This window comes from Pteropus medius, unplaced genomic scaffold (assembly GCF_902729225.1).
Source record: "Pteropus medius unplaced genomic scaffold, Ma_sr-lr_union100, whole genome shotgun sequence".
NCBI classification, from domain to species: Eukaryota; Metazoa; Chordata; class Mammalia; order Chiroptera; family Pteropodidae; genus Pteropus; species Pteropus medius.
Genome location: NW_024348532.1, coordinates 559,085 through 569,768, shown reverse-complemented (window position 1 = coordinate 569,768; position 10,684 = coordinate 559,085). Strand labels below are relative to the sequence as shown.

General features: G+C 40.1%; 2 pseudogenes; one reads left to right on the top strand and one right to left on the bottom strand.

Moving 5' to 3' along the window:
* Nucleotides 1-2,037: 2,037 nt before the first annotated feature.
* Nucleotides 2,038-3,090, bottom strand: LOC120616493 (macrophage-capping protein-like; annotated as a pseudogene).
* A 1,624-nt stretch (nt 3,091-4,714) lies between these two features.
* On the top strand, nt 4,715-4,833 carry LOC120616502 (uncharacterized; annotated as a pseudogene).
* Nucleotides 4,834-10,684: the final 5,851 nt, after the last annotated feature.

The window sequence follows — 10,684 nt, the reverse complement described above, 5'->3', positions numbered from 1 at the left end:
TCGAGTTCTTTAGAGACCCCATCTACTCCACCACTTCCTGAGGAAACTCCTGCTAGCACCACCCAAAGTGGTGCCCCATATCAGCCTACATGTGATGATAAGCTATGCCCCCTCAGGAAACTTGTAAATGCTGCTGGGGGAGTAACAAGGGTACATGTTCCATTTTCTATGCTAGACTTAGCTTTATGCGAAGAAATATGTGGTAGATTCTCTGAAGATCCTAGCGAATCTACTAATGAATTTGAAAAAATTACTATAACTTATGACTTAACGTGGCAAGATTTACACATTTTATTATCTATATGTTGTACTGTAGAAGAAAAACAATTATTGGAGCAGCTAGGGGTCATCCTGACAGCACTGCTGCATGTAAGGAGGGCCACGATGTCTACCAAACAGGAGGGAATGCGGTCCCAGACCAAGACTCTCAATGGAATTATCAGGGAGGTGCTCGAAATCTAAACTGCAGAAACCTTATGATAACATGCATCATAGAAGAAATGAAAAAAAAAGTATTATTAGGCCTGTTAATTATGACAAACTGCAAACGATCAACCAAGGGAGAGATGAAAACCCTGCCTTATTTCAAAGCCGTCTAGTGGAATCCCTTAGGAAATATACCAATGCAGATCCCACATCACGATAGGGACAGATAATACTAGAGACTCATTTTATCTCCCAGTCAGCTCTTGATATAAGGTATAAATTACAAAAGACTGCTCTAGAGCTCCAGATTCTTATGAAGCAACTTTTGGACATACTCTTTATTGTCTATAATAATCAGGATAGAGCAGAAGCAGCAGAAAAGGCCCAAAGAAATAGACAAAAGGCTCATATGATAGCTGAAGCTATGAGCCCCCTGCCATGTCAGGGAAACCCTCATTGCGGATATAGAACATCCAATTATAATGTGAAGGGAAAATCAGCAACCCTCACTCATAAGGCTCATGGCAACAACTGCTGCAACCAGTGTGGGCTAGAAGGGCACTGGAAAAAGGACTGCCCTCAGCTACAACACCAAAGATGACCCCTGGACCTTGACCCCTGTGCAAACAGGAGGGCCACAGACAGTGGGATTGTCCCACAACTCTAAAGAGAGGGACTCCCAAGCCAATAATGGCAGAAAGGGGACTAATGGAGCCCGAGGCCCACATGGGCTCCTATGGAACTGATGAGCCTCGGGGAGACCCTTAATTTGGCAGATGAGAATGCTGAACTCTTACTTGATGCTAGAGCCACTTATTCTGTTCTAATTTGATTTTCTGGGCCACTGTCCTCACAAACATGTTTAATTACTGGAGTTGATGGCCACCCCAACGTCAAAAGGTTTACAACCCCCATAAATTGCCTAATAGGAGACCTTGTGATTACCCACCAGTTTTTACTTATGCCTGAATGTCCAATCCCTCTATTGGGATGAAATTTACTGCAACTAATACGTGTCACTACTCACCTTGGTGCTTCACGAGTGAATTTATTAGCTCACATTTCAGGACCTTTATTCCATTTATAAGAAATCGATACACCCAAATATTAGCTCACAGGTTGATCCTAGAATTTGGGCCACAGAAGTCCCCAGAAGAGCTCTTAACGTTACTCCTATTAAAATACAACTAAAGCCTAATGCTAATTTCCACATTAAAAAAAAAAAACTAGTATCCACTCAAGACTGAGGTATGACAGGGTATACAGCCAGTAGTGGAAAAAATCTTAAAATATGGACTGCTAAAGCCTCATCAGTCACCTTGTAATACTCCTATCCTGCCAATAAAAAGCCTAATGAGGAATACAGGTTTGTCCAAGATTTAAGGACAGTAAATGAAGCTATAGTCCCAATTCATCCAATTGTCCCCAATCCCTACACCCTTCTGACTCAGATTCCAGACAATGCCCATTGGTTTACAGTTTTAGATCTTTTTTTTTTTTAAAGCACCCATCTCCTTTATTAAACATCATCAGTAGGCACGCCTGAGTACTAACCAGGCAGGAGGAGGAGGAGTGAGCAGGCAGGAGGTGGGCACAGGGAGATGTCCACTCTCACTTCCAGTCTTTGAAGAGTTGCTTGAAGATGGGACTCTGGCGGCCCTGGTGCAAAATCCCCTTTCTGAGTGTTTGGGGTGCACCACATGTGGGAGATAAAGTCTTCCACCACTTGGAGGGCCACCTGCCACTCCTTGTTAGCTTTTCACCCCTTCCAGATGTAGCTCTTGCCACGGAGCCCATTGTCCAGCACAAAGCAGTCATCAGGTATTAGCAGCTCAAGGGCAAAGGGGCTGGAGTCGGCCACCTTGGTCAGGTTCATTTGTCTAGTGGCATCAGAGACCTTATACAGAACCGCAGCCTGGGCATTAGTCCAGTCAGTTGTGAGGTCTTCCTCGGGGTTGCCGTCCTTCAGAGTGGGCTTGGGGCCCAGAACCTGGATCATCTCCACAAGTTCCTCCCCATCAGTGATGATCTCCACCTGGGCCTTGCCCTGCCGCTCACTGTCCCAGAAGGCCTAGGCCAGGTTTCGAGCCTTGCTGCGTTCCAGCATGTTGCACTTTCCATCACACCAGGTGAAGATGTTCTGGCCCAGGTCCAGGATGAAGCAGTCCCCAGTGCTGAAGTCGTCCCAGCTCAGTTCTCACTCAGTGGCATGGATGTTCTTCTTCCCCTTCACCTGGTAGAGTTTCCTGATAGTATCTGGGGTGGCCCTTGGGGAGGTCTTGTGAAATGCTGACTCCACTCCACCTTCCTGGTACTTGAGGTCACTCGGGAAGTAGCTCATGAAGAGGTCAGACTCCTTGCCCTACACCCCTCAGTGCTGCACAGGCTTCTCTCCAAGCAGAGTGTTGAGGTGCACAGCCAATACAACACAGGCCCCCTGCTCATCCCTGGACCACTGCTGGGCTATCCACAGGTGCAAGTGGGAGAACTCTTCCAGGGCACTGTACAGCACTAGGTAGGAGTCCCCCGAGAAGATGCCCTGGTTCTCATGGGCCACCAGCACTGGCTTCAGCTTTTCCACCCTCAAAACATATAGGCTAGGCCGGGGTCTTGCACTGAGGCTGAAAACAGAGAGCTGCTCTGGGATATAGGTGTGTACATGCTGTTTCTGGATTGTTACATACCTCTGCTTATAGCTCTGCTTCCACGTCACAGTTTTGGATCTTAAAGATGTAATTTCTATTTCAGTCTGAAAGGCAAAGTCTATAAGCAAGGAGTGGTAGCAAGACTCTAGGTAGGTGATAATACTAGAAAAAGTGATCCATCTGGGTTTGAAATTGGTTCAGTGCTAAAGCAATACAGGAAGAAAGCATAACACCTGAAGCATGTTCATGAACTGAGCTGGTAGAGAGGGGGGTCCTAGACCTGCACCAATCCCCTCCAGCTCCTGATAAGACATAGTATAGTCCTCACTGCCAGACCCATTGTGTTTAATGCAAGTAATAGTGAAACCTCATTTGGGGGGACTTGAGGACTATAGGTATGAAATCAATCTGAATCTGTCATTCCTAAATCTACCTTACAGTAACCCAGACTATATTTTCTGGGTTCCTGCAGGTACACATATAACACCTCACCTTGTAAGAAAGAGTAAAAGAAATCTATAGGCATTATCTCATCCTTTGCAGAAATAGTATTTCTGAATGGCAGTTGCTCGAAATGTTTTCTCTATCTGTGGAGGTGTGAAGTGCTTAATGACAGCAATTGTTTCCTACTGAAAATAGCCATGGTGTGCTGATTCTGGTAAGGCTGTTGTCCATCACCTTAGGGAAGCAGCATTTAAGAAAGAGGCAACATTACAATAATGGGCTTCCAATATCAGTTGTAGGCACAGATATATCTTGCCTACAACTGATATACTTGGATTAAAAATATTCTCATACTGGGGGGCTGGATTAAGAACTTACAAAACAGTCAAGGGGATGTAAAGTAAAGCATAGAGAATATAGTCAAAAATATTATAAAGACTATGTATAGTGCCAGGTGAGGACTGACTAATTGGGGAGATCACTTCATAAGTTATATAAATGTCTAACCACTATGCTGTACACCTGAAACTAATATAATATTGTATGTCAACTGCAATTGAAAAATAAATTTTTAAAAAGGCTAAAAAAACCTAAGAGATTAAAATATGTATTCTCATATCGATTGAAAGCTATAGAATTTCAATTCATTAAATACAATTTCACCTCTTTGTATACATCCTTGTATTTTAATATATTTCACAAATCTTGCCTTGTTAGTATTTTGACTTAAGTCAGGTACTGATATAGATAAACTATATGATTTGGATTTCATAGTACTTATTCTCCACTCTTTCCTCATCACATCTTGCTCTTTCATGCCCCACGGTATGGAACAAACATAGTGCTCAGTGGTTCTTATGACATGTGTCAGTTTATTCCTGTCATAAAAGCAAATTAATGTTTCTGTTGCCATATCAATGTAGGGCCATTGAGTATTCTTTAAGTACAACTTGTCATGGAGCAGATCCCTATATATTTATACTACCATCAGTGCATACGCATTTTATTAAATATCCAAATCTTTATTCACAGCTTATACAATAAATCTTTAAACATTAATGAAAACATTAGAAATTATAAAATAAAATACAATTAATCAAAAATAAAGTGAGGACGTGGTTCCATAGTGTATTGGTTAGCATGTCTGCTTTACACACAGAAGGTCCTGGGTTCACACCCCAGTGGAGCCATGGTCCATGATCTACAGCCATGCCACCCTGAACAAGCCCGATCCTGTCTGATCTTGGAAGCTAAGCAGGGTCAGGCCTAGTTAGTACTTGGATGGGAGACCACTTAGGAAGACCAGGTGCTGTAGGCATAAATAATAATAATAAATAAATAAAATAAAGTAAGAAGATATGAAAATGACTAAACACACCTGCATTATTTGAAGAATACAGCTAAATAGCACAATGTTTAAATGCACTGTCTTTTTATAAGCCCAGCCAGGTTCAAGTCCCCACCTTGCCCTTTATAAAGGACTGAATTTAGGCAAATTAACTTTAATCGATCTCAAAGCTCCTTATATTCACAGTGAGAATAATAATGCTATTCATCTCATGGCATTAGAAGGAATAAAGGACATATTACAGTCTGTTCAGCCTTCATAACTGTGATTCATATTCTCTAAGTATGCTCTGAAGCAGCGGTCCCCAACTTTTGGGCCACAGGGACCAGTGCTCCTATGAGAATCTAATGCCTGATGACCTGAAATGGAGCTGAGGCAGTAACGCTAGTGCTGGGGAGTAGCTGCAAATACAGATGAAGCTTCGCTTGCTCAGCCACTGCTCACCTCCTGCTGTGCAGCCTGGTTCCTAACAGGCCATGGACTAGTACCAGTCTGCAGCCCAGGGGTTGGGGACCCTTGTTCTAAAGGTTATATATTCAACTCTGAGAAAATGATTACTAAAAGAAATAATTTCTGTAATCATTTCTAAGTGGGAATTAATGCAAATGGAGAATTTTGATATTCTTCCATTTCTTGCTTCTTGCTCCCACACAGGAAACTCTGTCCCTGAAGACAGTATTGGCCCCTGGGAATTGAGAGGATGGCAAACCAGAACCTGGTGAAAGGAAGCATCTTTTTATTACAGACAGTAGTTGGAATTCTGGGGAATTTCTCTCTTCATTATCATTATCTCTTCCTTCATTTCACAGAATGTAGGCTGAGGTCTGCAGATCTAATTCACAAGCACCTGACTGTTGCCACTCCTTGGTCATTCTATCTAAAGGAGTCCCTGAAACAATGGCGGCTTTTGGGTTGAAAGATTACCTTGGTGATTTTGGATGCAAACTTGTTTTCTATGTTTACAGTGTCAGCAGGGATGTGTCTGTTGGCACCATCTGCCTCTTGAGCATTAACAACTAGTGGATTATAGGAGAAGTTCCATTAAAAAGGAATACCATTTGAGGCGTGTTTGAGAAACTGAAAAAAATAAAAAAGTTCCCACAAAGCATGGAGTTTAGCTATCAGGTAAATTCAGTTTCAAAAAGTAGAGTCATAGAGGGCCAAGTATAAGTTTTGTACATTACATAGAGAGATCGTAGTAATTTGAAATACAATGCTATGAAGGGAAATGAGTATATTTAAAACATTTTCATGTAAAATGGCAGATTAGCCAATAGTGTGACAAAAGAGAACACAAAAGTCTATTTTTCCTAATTTTCAAAAATTATCAAATGAGTGTTGACTGTGAAAAAATATATGCTGTCTGGGATGAAACTTCATGGATTTCAGGATCTGTAGAAGGCAGATTTTCGTCTATTTGAAGATGCTAATTGGACATGTTGGCAAGAAACAGATTGAGGATGCATGTTCATTTCTCTGAGATGAGAAATAAGGTTATGGCAGAGCCCTCCATTAATCTTGAAGCAGTGGAAGAATAGCCATTTGAAGGGGAAAGTCGCAAATTCAATTTGTCCATGGAGTTTTGGGCCTGTGATTTTTCAAAGCAGTAAAATGGATATTTCCTCAATTTTAGGAAGTATTTTAATATAGCTCTATCTGTATATTATAAAGCTGATGCAAAGTATTAAAGATTCAAAATTGGAAAAGCAAAAGAATTAGTTTGACCTAATATATATCAAGTCTTGTGCAAGATACATATTTTTAGTTTATATATATATATATGTATATATATATATATATATATAACACATACTTAACATACCAGTTAAGTATGTTATATATGTGTGTGTGTGTGTGTGTGTGTATAACATACTTAACTGGTATGTACACACACACACACACACACACACATATATATATGTATCATACTTAACTGGTTAAAATGATTTGGTATGTATTTTATTCCAAATGTATTTTATTTTTCTATTCTAACCTGTATATTTTAACTATACCTTTTGAAAAAAATTTTGAACTATTTATAATAAAATGGGAGTAGTCTATGTTCAATATAATAATGCATAATTTGGGGTTAGATTTACCAGTTTATAGTATGCTCTCGTGACTCACTTTAAAATATTGGGGTTTGAGGATTTTCATGTGTGATGCAAATTGCACAGGATGCACCAGGCCTCTTTGCCTCATCCCAATTGTCATATTTGCAAACATGAAGCTCTTGTTGTGTATTATGCCATGAAAAATTAAGTCTTTTGTTTTATACCTAGGAGTCTCAGTTCTGCCAGGATCCATGCAACTAACAAGCTAACTTGTTGGCTTGCAAATAGTATAAAATTTAAGTCTCTGCATACTCCTTCACAATTTTGATGATGATAGTGTGCTGATGGGAAAGGAGGAATAAGAGCCCTCACTGTCCTACTTGTTAATGAAGATGTTAGGTAAGAAACGGGAAACAAGCAACCTGAATGCTTTGCTTGTTGTTCATTCTCTTTCCAGTAGGAGGAGAATAAGTCAAGGCGTCCCCAAACTGATATAGAGCTTTGGGTGATTTGAAAACATATCACCACTTGGTTGAGATGATAGCAGCTAAGATGATGCTAGATGCTAAAAGAAAATGTGTCTTGCAGTGCCTCGCTTACTAGTTCAGAGTTGTTTTCTCTCTGTGTGTCCCCTGACTCCTCCCCCTGTCCACACTCTGACTTTATAGCTTTAAAGAAACTGAATATTCCTGGGTCCTTTTTTGGAAGGGAGAAAAGTCAAACTTCTGTAGCTCTGTTGGATACCAATGTCCATTGAAGCTCGTCACCCCACCCTCCGTGGTGCTGGGATGAGGGGGCACTGGGTGCAGGAGAGGATAAAAGTGCCCAAAACTGAGGGATTAAACCTGGGTGCATGCATGGGAAGAATGAAAGAAGACTCAGTACCGGGAACTCTCTGGGTACTGAAAAGTACAAAGAGAGGAAGGAAACACAGATATAGGGTGAAGAGCCAAAAGGAAAACAATCTCCCCACTATCCATCTCAGTCCCCCATTTTTACCCCATCTGGTCCCTTACATTCTCCATAGCCCTGCCCAGGAGATAATATAATCTTGCTGCAGCCTCTCTCTGGTAGAACTTTTGGGAGGACGTTAGCCAGTCTCTGTCATCATTTTAAATGCAACCCCCTTTGGCAGTACAGTTACAGGTCACATCCTCCATCCTAGATAAATAAGTTCTTTAAAAAGTTGACTTTCTGAAGAGAGTCATTGTAGCATTCTTATGAAATAATCTATATATTGTAAATAGTAAAATTCTTACATGGAGGTTTTAAAGTTTGTACTAAATCTATATTAATTAAGATGAAAATATATCTAGGATATATGGGTTAAGTGTTGAAAAGAAACACAGGTTACACATAAAGTAAAATATCTAGGCAATATAAAATACATAAAATTAACTAGATATCTATACGCATATTTCTAAAAGAATTGGAAAGATACAGGCAAGACCAGTATAAATGGTTATTTCTAGAAAGAAAAAATGACATTTTAGGAGATGGAACTGGGGAATACAATACTTCTTACCCAGCTACTCTACAAGTATTTGAGATTTTAACTCAGAAAAAATAAAAATTTTTTAAAAAGTTACACTCGGTGACAATTTAGTGGAAAATTGAACTCTATCAGTATGAACACAGATAAAATTCTGTGCTAATTTCTCTGTTACACTGTGAGCATTTTTTATTATAATGAAAGCTAAAGAAGAGCTCAATGTATGACTGCCTTCAGTTGGATGGATGAAGTATGGATTATTTGAGGGAACTCTTATCCTTCATAATATAGACTGATCAGAAACTAAGTAGAGGAGTTTGGAGAAACATGGCAGAGTGAGAGACATCCCCAGATCTCTCCCGTTGAAACAACAATAAGCTGAACATCTAAAACTAAACAAAAAACACCCAAACTGCACATCAGCATGTCTGAGCATGGGATCTGTGTGCATAAGAGCTACCACAGCTCAGAACCCTAGGTGTCGAACAGTAGACTGGGAGAAATAAAGAAGCTGCCTCTTGCAGCCGCTAGAGCTCCCTGTAGGAGGAGGGGGAGAGGAGAAGGTGCGGTGAGTTCCCTGAACAGCCCTGCCTGGGAGTGCTGTGAGCTCCATGCAGCTGAAGGCAGGGCCAAATCATCAGGGCAGAAAGCAGAGAAGTGGGACAGCAGAGAAACAGCAGTTGATTTTTACCAGCTGCGGTTGCAAAATGTGAGGCTGAGCTGCAGTCCCCATCCTCCTACCCAGAGGGCCCCTCCCCCCATACCCTCTGAGACCAAACACCACAGAGCCCCAGGGGAATCTGAGCAAAAGCTACCAAAACTGTTGCTAACACTGACAGGAACTGAGACTGAGGGTAACGAGCATAATTAAACATCTACAAGAAAAAAAAAGAGGCATTATTAAGGCTTTATATAAAGCAGGGATCCAAGAGGCTTAGATGCCACCTACTGGAAATCAAAAGAAAAGTGCCTTCTTTGCAACAGGCTAAAGAGAGACCTTTATATAATAAATCTTCTTTCTGGAAAAAATGCAGAATACACTTCCATTAATGCCCAGGCAGAGAAATAGTCCATTAAACACCATGAACAACCAAGGTGACAAGGCATCTCAGAAAGAAAGAGAAAAATCTCTAGAAAAGAAGCTTACAGACATAGAAATATGCAACTTAAATGTCAGAGAATTCAAGACAGTACTTCTGAAAAAAACTCAGTGAAATCCAAAACAAGTCATATCAATAATTTCAGGAATTGAAAAAACAACTAGATGAGAAAAATAAGTTCTTTAGCAAGGAGATTGAAACCCTCAAAAAGAACAGAATAAATCTTCTGGAGATTAAAAAAACAACAACAACAACACTGCAAGAGCTGAAAAATGAAATAGCAAGCTTGGGAAATAGAGTCAACCAAATGGAGGAAAGGATCAGTGATATCGAAGACAGAAATCTAGAAATAAATCTAAAGGAAGAAGAGAGAAACCAAAGAATGAAAAATAATGAAAGAGAAATACAAGAACTAGCTGATACCATCAGGAGAGGAAACATAAGAATAATGGGCATTCTCAAAAGCGAGGAAAAGGAGCAGGGATTAGAAAGCATTTTCAGGCAAATAGTTGACGAGAATTTCCCAAATCTAAGGAATGAGCTGGAGCTTAGAATTCAAGAAGTCAACAGAACACCCAATTATCTCAACCTAAAAAGGCCTAAAAAGACACATTGTATTAAAATTATCAAAAATCAATGACAAAAACAAAATTCTCAAGGCAGTCAGGAAGAAGAAAATGGTAACTTATAAAGGAAAATCCATTACATTATCATCGAAATTCTCAGCACAAACCTTACAGCAAGAAAGGAGTGGAATCAAATATTTAAACTATTAAGTGAAAGGAACTACCAGCCTAGAATAATGTATCCAGCTAAGCTCTCCTTCAGATATGAAGGAGAAATAAAGGCCTTTCCAGACATAGAAAAATTGAGGGAATTCTTCACTATGAGACCTGCATTACAGGAAATACTGAAAGGGGTCAGCTCACCTAAAACAAAATGACAAAAAAAAAAATACATCATTAGGAATAAGGTGACTAGCAGGCAGATAGAAGCAGAAGAGTGCAACCCTTACTAAGAACAGGGCATTTTAAGCTTACACAATAAGAAAAGATTTGCTATAGCAAGATAATAATGAATGTTCAGCATACATAGGGACAAATTGAGACAACAATGACTGAAAATGGGAGGATTCAAAGATCCAAATTCGCAAACAGGAATGGAGATAAGGCACG